The sequence below is a fragment of the Physeter macrocephalus genome, chromosome 13 (genome assembly GCF_002837175.3).
Source record: "Physeter macrocephalus isolate SW-GA chromosome 13, ASM283717v5, whole genome shotgun sequence".
In the NCBI taxonomy this organism is placed as follows: domain Eukaryota; kingdom Metazoa; phylum Chordata; class Mammalia; order Artiodactyla; family Physeteridae; genus Physeter; species Physeter macrocephalus.
Window position 1 is genome coordinate 56,853,725 of NC_041226.1, and position 10,355 is coordinate 56,864,079.

The following is a 10,355-nucleotide window of genomic DNA, read 5'->3' on the forward strand; positions in this document are numbered from 1 at the left end:
CATGGAAGCAACCTAAATGCCCATCGACAGACAAATAGATAAAGAAGTTGTGGTACATATATACAATGGAATATTACTCAGCCCTAAAAAGGAACGAAATTGGGTCATTTGTAGAGCAGTGGATGGATGTAGAGACTGTCATACAGAGTGAAGTAAGTCAGAAAGAGAAAAACAAATATCGTATATTAACGCATATATGTGGAACGTAGACAAATGGTATAGGTGAACTGGTTTCCAGGGCAGAAGTGGAGACACAGATGTATAGAACAAACGTATGGACACCAAGGAGGGTTGGGGTGGTGGTGTGATGAATTGGGTGATTGGGATTGACATGTATACACTGATATGTATAAAATTGATGACTAATAAGAACCTGCTATATAAAAAAAATAAAATTCAAAAATAAAGACAAAACAAAATAAAAATACAGTTTTATTCCTTTATCTTTAAATCTTATAAATAATGCAATGCTGTGGAATTGGAAATTTTATTTCATACTACAATGCTGATGTGCCTAGAAAGCATAATGGTTAATCTTTAATTAATTTAGTCTGACTCAAGAACATGTACGCATGGATGAGGGAGAAAAGTAACTTTCTGTTATATGAAGTTTGAAAATTGTATGATACATTATTTTTTGTAGTCCTTTTAAATAATGTTTGGTGTCTATTAGATAAAATTTTCTAGTTACTCAGCATTCCTTTCCTCTTTCTACTTCTGTAATTTCAATGGCAAAGCCCTTGGAGAATATACACTATCTGTAGTGACCATGTGACTTATTGTTCAAAATGGAATACTTTGACAGTAAAGAGTTGCTATTAATAATAATCACATCCAGACAGTCAGCATAGGTTGGGACACTCTTTGATATACATAGCTCATCTTCTCTTATTCTTGGTGAAAACAATCCTCAAATCCCACAAAATTTTCCATCTGACTCACTACAATAAACCTACTAGTTTTTTTTGCTCAGCATTTTTATCACAGCTATATTTTAGTTCTTAATTCTAAGCCTGCAGGTTCTGAAAGGCTCATGACTCATACCTAAGCACACTGCCAAGGTTCTATGGTGATATCTGTGTACTAGATTATTATATGGAAGCCTTCTAGATATCCACTTTCCTCAATCTAGCTTAGAGAGCTGGGTGAGTCACTATCCCTCCTATCTCTGCCCTTGTAGCATCTTGCCTGATATAACATAAATCCCCCTCTTTATGTTAAAGACTATGTAAGTGGAAAATGGGACTCTTTCAAATATGATTCTCTCTCTCTCTCTCTCTTTACTTTTTTCCTTCTCACCCCTCAAATATCACTAGGTCAGAAAAGGACTCAATCTCGTTCTACCGTAATCAGAGATGATGAAATCTGTAGATGATGCTTACCCTCCACCACAAAGGACAATGTACTTATGTGTTTCCCTTAGGTGCATTATTGACATTCTAATGGGAATGGTGGTAGAAAATTAGAAAATCCTCTCTCATAATAACATCTTGATTAACACAGTTATCCTCCCTGCAATGTATAATGCTTTTTATATTAGAACATGAATATTATCTCTCTATTCAATGTATATCCCTTGATAATACATCTCAGTCTCCATATTCCTTTTAGAATTTATCTTATTCTTCTCTGAGATGAAAATTTTAGGTAAGGTAGGCAAAAGAGAAAAGCAAATTTATAATAAATAATCTTGTATTAATAAGATATGTAACTTTTTAACTTTTGCAGAGAGTAAACAAGAAAACTAAGCTGCAGAGGAGGTGCTGTATTTGTCATATAGTACATGTTTAAAGAAAGGAATATAATTCCCATATTTTTCATAATAATTTCACAAAATAATTTACATAATTTATGAGTATTTTCCTAAAATGTAAAATGAATGTAATTTCCTAATATACAAAATATTTCCTGACATTTGATAATGTACAAAAGGAATATAATTTCCAGAATTTTTTTCTTCATTGCATTATTTTAAGAAGAAATCCACATTCCAGTTAAATCCATTTTTTAAAAAACAGTCAGTACAGTACTAGCAACTCTAGTTTTCACTCTTGCCAAGAAATGTTGTCATTGGTTTCAGGAGATGCTTAAAAATGATATTGAATGAACTTTTAAATCTACTGCTTTCCAAATTAATCTTTCTTGGAAATTATGTTCTGGAAATTATGTTTTGATGGATCTGTTTTCCACAGAAACAAATGAACAGTCAATGTTAGTAGCAGTAGAAATTATCATCAGTAGTAGAAGATCAAAATATTTAAAATATTTATGCACTTTCAAAATTTTAATCCTTCCTGAGTAGATTTTTTTTGATTAAGTACACAATAAATGTTAATGTTGATAATGCTGAAAATTTTCAGCTTAAAAAATAGTGTCCGTATAAAGATAGCACAAAAGTGATTAAGTGTCAAAGAGAAGTGGATAATCTTTGTTGATAAAACAGCCAAATTTTAAGTTATATTCTGGACATTTATTTTGTTTAAGGTATCATTTAATTTTCAGAATAAGTATTTTTGGAAAATAATTTGTGTGTTGTTTTGCAATATGACACTTGCCAACTCTGCATTACTACTCTGATATAGACCTTGCCATGTAATTAATGGGGAAAATATCATATAACCAGGTTTGGAAGAATATAAATGCTGTTAAATTTCTAATATATGCCACAGATGCTCCTACTCCTTCACAAACAAAATACTTGCCTTTAATTCACTGTATATCTTCATCAAGAGTAGTCCTTTCAGGAGGAGAGAATCAAGATGGTGGAGTAGGAAGATCCTCAGCTCACCTCCTCCCATAGACACACAAAAACTATGCTATGTATAGAAGTTTTTGTGAGAACACCCTGAAGACTAGCAGAATGCCTCTTTTACAACTAAGGATATAAAGAAAAATGAAAATTGAGATGGCTAGGAGGGGCAGTGATGCAGTCTAGTCAGGACCCACATCCCTGGCACAGTGACCCACAATGTGAGGGAATATCACAAACGCAGAGATCCTCCCTAAGGAGCAAAGGGTTTGAGCTCTACATCAGGCAGCCCAGCCCTGGGGACCTGCACCTGGAAGATGATCCCATGTAATGTCTGGCTTTGAAAACCACCGAGGCTTATGGCTGAGAGGGCTGGAGGGCTATAGCAAACAGACTCTGCTCTTAAATGGATTGTGCACAAACTCACTCTGAGTTCCAGCAAAGGGACCTGTGTTTGAAAAGTGCCTGGGCTCTATGTGAAGGAGATTCATTGACAAACTTTAGGGTGAGTCCCAAAGGAGCAGGGATCTATTGGAACTTTATCAAGGTACCAAAGCAGTGGTAGATGCCGTTTTTCTAATTCTCCTTTTACCTAGCTGGCCAGGTGCTGGTGGACATTATTTCTGACATTTGCTAACTACCCTGCTAGTATTTCCTGCCCTGTCCAGGCAGTCCCCTGAGGACCCACCCTGTCCAATCCATCCTCCCTGGTCAGTGCCTTTCCAAAGCAAGCCCTACCCCACCACACCTGGCAGGCAGCCTCAGGTGGCTCTGGCATGCCTCCCCCACAAAATGGCTCCTGTGCCAGGGGACCAACCCCATAAAACCACCATACCCACAACTGTTGCAGTCAGACCCTGAATCCAGCCTCACTGGGACAGCAGTCATGAATCCAGCAGTTATGACCAGGCCTTGCAAACAGCTGGGCCAGGGAACAACCCCACCAATCAGTACACCGGTAGCAAACATGACCCCACCACAACAGGAGGACTCAAACAGCCCACAGAAGGAACACTCATGAAGTGCCTGGCTCTGGTGACCATAGGGGATTGCTCTTCTGGGCCTCACAGGAAACTTTCTACAATGGACCACTCCTTCAAGACCAGGAGATATATCTGATCTACGTAATACATAGAGATAAATACAGAGAATTAGCAAAATGAGGAGACAAAGGAATATGTTCCAAAAGAAAGAAAAAGACAAAACCTCAGAAAAAGAACTAAACTAAATGGAGATAAGTAATCTACCTGGTAAAGAGTTCAGGTAATAATAATAAAGTTGCTTACCAAACTCAGAAGAAGAATTGAAGAACTCACTGAGAACTTGATAAAAGAAAAAAAAAATATATATATATATATATATATAAACAAGAGCTGAAGATTACAATAACTGAAATTAAAAACACACTATATGGAATCAGAAGCAAATCAGATAATACAGAAGAAAGGATCAATGATCTAGAAGACAAGGTACTAGAAATAATCCAGTTGGAACAGAAAAAAAAAAAAAGGCAAAAAGAAAATGAAGATAGTTGGATCTCTAGGACAAGTGTACTAACATTCACATTATAGGGGTCCCAGAAGCAGAAGAGAGCAAGGGACAGAAAACTTATTTGAAAAAATAATGGCTGAAACATTTCCTAACCTGGTGAAGGAAACAGACATCCAAGTCCATGAACACAGAGAATCCTAAACAAGATGAACCCAAAGAGACTCACATCAAGAGAGATTATTATTAAAATGTTAAAAGTTAAATATAAAGAGAGAATCTTATAGGTAGCAAGAGAAAAACAATTAAAAAACAATAGAAAAGATCAATGAAACTAAGAGCTTGTTCTTTGAAAAGATAAAAAAATTCATAAACATTTAGCCAGACTCATCAAGAAAAAAATAGAAAGGTCTCAAATAAATAAAATTAGAATTAAAAGAGGGGAATTTACAATTGATACCATAGAAATAAAAAGATTCATAAGAGATTACTATGAACAATTATATGCCAACAAATTGGAAAACAGAAGAAATGGATAAATTCCTAAAAACATAAAGTCTTCCAAGAGTATATCAGGAAGAAATAGAAAATCTGATTAGACCAAAGAGTAGTAATGAAATTGAATCAATAATCACAGAACTCCCAACAAACAAAACCCTAGGACCAGACAGCTTCATAGATGAATTCTACCAAACATTGAAAGAAGGGTTATACTGATTTTTCTCAAACTATTCAAAAAAAAAAAAAAATTCAAGAGGAAGGAAAGCTTCCAAAATCATTCTACAAGGTCAGCATTACCCTGACACCAAAAGCAGCCAAAGACTCTATGGAAAAAAAAAATTACAGGCCAACATCTTTGATGAACATAGATGCAAAAATTCTCAACAAAATATTAGCAAACAAAATTCAGCAGTGCATTGAAAGGATTGTATACCATGATAGAGTGGGGTTTATTCCAGGGATGCAAGAATGGCTCAACATCTGCAATTAACATGACAGACCACATTAACAAAACAAAGGGTAAACATCATATGATCATCTCAGTAGATGCAGAAAAAAGTGTTTGACAAAATTCAACACCCATGCATGACAAAAACTCTCAACAAAGTGGGTATAGAGGTAATTAATGTACCTCTAAGTAGTAAACAATACATATGACAAACCAACAGCTTACATTGTACTCAATGGTGTAAAGATAAAAACTTTTCTCCTCATCTTAGGATGAGGAAAAAGACAAGAATGTGCACTCTTGCCATTCTCTTATTTAACATAGCATTGGAAGTTCTAGCCACAGCAACTAGACAAGAAAAGGAAATAAAAGTAATCCGTATTGGAAGGGAAGAAATAAAATTGTCACTATTTGCAGATTACATGATACTATGTATAAGAAATGCTAAATACTCCACCAAAAAATATTAGAACTAATAAATGAATTCAGTAGAGTTGCAGGATACAAAATTAATATACAGAAATCTGTTGTATTTCTACACACTAATAATGAACTATCAGAAAGAGAAATTAAGAAAACCATCCCATTTACAGTTGCATCAAAAAGAATAAAATACCTAGGAATAATATAACCACAGAAGTGAAAGACCTGTACTCTGAAAACTATAAGATATTTGATGAAAGAAATTAAAGATGACACAAATAAATGGAAAGATATCCCAGGCTCATGGATTGGAAGAATGAGTGTTATTCAAATGTCTATACTACCCCCCAAAAGCTACAGATTCAGTGTAATCCTTTTCAAAATACCCATGACATTTTCCAAATGACTGGAAGAAATAATCCAAAAATTTGTATGGAACAACAAAAGACCCCCAAATAGCCAAAACAATCTTGAGAAAGAGCAAAAGCTATAGTAATTAAAAGAGTGTGGTACTGGAACAGAAACAGACACATAGATCAATGGGACAGAATAGGTAGCCCAGAAATAAACCCACACACATATGGTCAATTACTCTGTAACAATGTAGGCAAGAAAATACAATGGGTAAAATCCAGTCTCTTCAGTAAATGGTTCTGGGAAAACTGGATAGCTACCTGCAAAATAATGAATCTGGACCATTATGTTAAACTATATACAAAAAAGTAAGCTCAAAATGAATTAAAGGCTTGAATATAAGACCATAAGCTATAGAACTTCTAGAAGAAAACAGGCATTCAGGGCTTCCCTGGTGGCGCAGTGGTTGAGAGTCCACCTGCTGATGCAGGGGACGCGGGTTCGTGCCCCGGTCTGGGAGGATCCCGCATGCCACGGAGCGGCTGGGCCCGTGGGCCATGGCTGCTGGGCCTGCACGTCCAGAGCCTGTGCTCCGCGACGGGAGAGGCCACAGCAGTGAGAGGCCCGCGTACCACAAAAAACAAAACAAAACAAAAAAACAAAAAAAAAACAGGCATTCAGCTCTTGGATTTTAGACTTAATAATTTTTTTTTTTTGATATGTCACCTCATTCAAGGGAAACAAAAGCAAAAATAAACAAATGGGACCACATCAAACTAAAAAGCTTTTGCACAAGAAGTGAACCAGAAATAAAACAAAATGGCAACCTATTGAATGGGAGAAGATATTTGCCAGTCTTATATCTAATAAGGGGTTAATATTCACAGTATATAAAGAACTCGTACAACTTAACATATAAAAAAAGAAAATCCAAACAATCTGATTAAAAAATGGGCAGAGGACCTGAATAGACATTTTTCTAAAGAAGATGTACAAATGGCCAACAGGCACATGAAAAATGCTTAACATCACTAATCATCAGAGAAATGCAAATCAGTGCCACCTCACACCTGTCAGAATGGCTATTATCAAAAACTCAAGAAATAACAAGTGTTGGCAAGGATGTGGAAAAAAAGGAACGCTTGTGCACTGTTGGTGGGAATGTAAATTGTTGCAGCCACTGTTGAAAACAGTATGTAGGTTCCTAAAAAACTAAAATAGAACTATCATATGATCCAGCAATTCCACTCCTGGATACATATCTAAAGAAAACAAACGCCAATTTGAGAAGATATATGCACCCCTATTTTCATATTAGCATTATTTATAATAGCCAAGAGATGGAAGCAACCTAAATGTCTTCGATGAGTAAATGGATAGTGAAGATAGTTAAATGGATAGTGAAGATGTTGCAACAACATGGATGGACCTAGAGGGTATTATGCTAAATGAAATAAGTCAGAGAAAGACAAATATAATACGATTTCACTTATATGTGGAATCTAAAAAACAAAGGAAGTGAACAATAACAAAAAAAGCAGAAATTGATTTATAGATACCTAGAACAAATTGATGATTGTCAGAGAGGAGGTGGGAGGGTGGAGGAATGTATTTTATCAGCAAAGCAGATTAAAGAGCACAAACTTACAAATATAAATAAGTTATGGTGCTGTAAAATATAAAATATGGAATATAGTCAATAATACTGTAATAATATTAGACAGTGACAGATGGTAGCTGGATTTATCATGGTGATCATCTTGTAATGTATGTAATGTATATAAAAAATCAGATCACTATGTTATTCACCTGAAACTAATGTAACATTGTATGTCAATCGTACTTCATTAAAAAAATAAAGGGTTGAAGTACAATCAAGCTACACAGACCTTCCACCAATGGTGGAACGCTAGACAGGTGTATGGTCTCAACTTTGGCAGCAAAGAAGATGCCAATGTCTTCGCAAGTACTGTGATGCATGCCTTCGACGTGTTGAATTCACAGGAAACAGGGCCAACGTTGCCTAGACAAAATTCACAACTACCTGCCCAAGTTCAGAATGGCCCATCACAAGAAGAATCGGAAATTCAAAGGCAACTACAACAGCAAAGAAAAGGAGCTGGAGCAGGAAAGGCTGGAGGGCAAAAGAATGAAAAGGGAGAGATTGGAGGGGGAGAGGTTAGAAAGGGAAAGGCTGGAGAGGGAGTGACTGGAACAGGAGCAGCTGGAGAGAGAGAGAGACAAGGAAGAGAATGTCAGGATTGCCTGGAGCGGGAGACAAGAACGGGAGAGACTGGAGAGACTGGACCGAGAAAGGCAAGAAAGAGAGCTGCAAGAGCAGCTAGAAAGGGAGCAGGTGGAATGGGAGCGAGAGTGAAGAATGTCAAATGCTGCTGCCCCTGCCTCTTTGGAGACTCCTCTAAGCTCTGTGCTGGGAGTCTCCTCTGCTGCTGAGCCAGGCTTGCATTGTCTTGGGACCACGTGCACCTCCACCCCCTCCTCCACTCCCACCAGGTCCTGCCCAGGCATCAGTCACACTCCCTCTTCCCGCAGGACTCCCTCCATCGCATCCACTTCCATCCTCAGGGCCTCCACCTCCTCTACCACCTTCTTCCTAATCAAGTACCGCCTCCTCCTCCACCACCTCCTGCTTCTCCTCTCCCTGCATCTGGAGTTTTTGGGGATCCATGTCTGAAGACAGTCACCCTTTAACTGGACATGCAGCTGCAATTTCTGGATCAAAACTTAGGCAAGTGTCACAGATGGAGGATGCCTGTTTCCCAAGCGGAGGGGAGATCACTGGTGTGAATTTGGCCTCATCTAAAAATACGGGTAGTGGAAAAGGGCCCCTTCCGTTAGGGGTGGTGGTTCAATGGAAGAAATGAGCACCCTGCTGGCCAGGAGGAAGAGAATTGCTGAAAAGGGATCAACAATAGGAACAGAACAAAAAGAAGACAAAAATGAAGATTCAGAGCCTGTAACTTCTAAGGCCTCTTCAACAAGCACACCTGAACCAACAAGAAAACCTGGGAAAGAACAAATACAATGAATGGCAGCAAGTCACCTGTTATTTACAGACCAAAATCTGCACCCTCATCACAGTCCAGTGCCAAAGGAGTCCAGACAGAAGGACTGGACTATGACAGGCTGAAGCCAAACATTTTAAATGAAATGAGAAAAGAATTAACTAAGCTAAAAGAAGAGCTCATAGACAAAATTCACAACTACCTGCCCAAGTTCAGAATGGCCCATCACAAGAAGAATCGGAAATTCAAAGGCAACTACAACAGCAAAGAAAAGGAGCTGGAGCAGGAAAGGCTGGAGGGCAAAAGAATGAAAAGGGAGAGATTGGAGGGGGAGAGGTTAGAAAGGGAAAGGCTGGAGAGGGAGTGACTGGAACAGGAGCAGCTGGAGAGAGAGAGGGACAAGGAAGAGAATGTCAGGATTGCCTGGAGCGGGAGACAAGAACGGGAGAGACTGGAGAGACTGGACCGAGAAAGGCAAGAAAGAGAGCTGCAAGAGCAGCTAGAAAGGGAGCAGGTGGAATGGGAGCGAGAGTGAAGAATGTCAAATGCTGCTGCCCCTGCCTCTTTGGAGACTCCTCTAAGCTCTGTGCTGGGAGTCTCCTCTGCTGCTGAGCCAGGCTTGCATTGTCTTGGGACCACGTGCACCTCCACCCCCTCCTCCACTCCCACCAGGTCCTGCCCAGGCATCAGTCACACTCCCTCTTCCCGCAGGACTCCCTCCATCGCATCCACTTCCATCCTCAGGGCCTCCACCTCCTCTACCACCTTCTTCCTAATCAAGTACCGCCTCCTCCTCCACCACCTCCTGCTTCTCCTCTCCCTGCATCTGGAGTTTTTGGGGATCCATGTCTGAAGACAGTCACCCTTTAACTGGACATGCAGCTGCAATTTCTGGATCAAAACTTAGGCAAGTGTCACAGATGGAGGATGCCTGTTTCCCAAGCGGAGGGGAGATCACTGGTGTGAATTTGGCCTCATCTAAAAATACGGGTAGTGGAAAAGGGCCCCTTCCGTTAGGGGTGGTGGTTCAATGGAAGAAATGAGCACCCTGCTGGCCAGGAGGAAGAGAATTGCTGAAAAGGGATCAACAATAGGAACAGAACAAAAAGAAGACAAAAATGAAGATTCAGAGCCTGTAACTTCTAAGGCCTCTTCAACAAGCACACCTGAACCAACAAGAAAACCTGGGAAAGAACAAATACAATGAATGGCAGCAAGTCACCTGTTATTTACAGACCAAAATCTGCACCCTCATCACAGTCCAGTGCCAAAGGAGTCCAGACAGAAGGACTGGACTATGACAGGCTGAAGCCAAACATTTTAAATGAAATGAGAAAAGAATTAACTAAGCTAAAAGAAGAGCTCA

General features: G+C 38.9%; 1 pseudogene; it reads left to right on the top strand.

Moving 5' to 3' along the window:
- The first annotated feature begins 5,229 nt into the window (after positions 1 to 5,229).
- Positions 5,230 to 10,355, top strand: part of LOC112064778 (protein enabled homolog) — a 6,793-nt pseudogene continuing 1,667 nt past the window's right edge.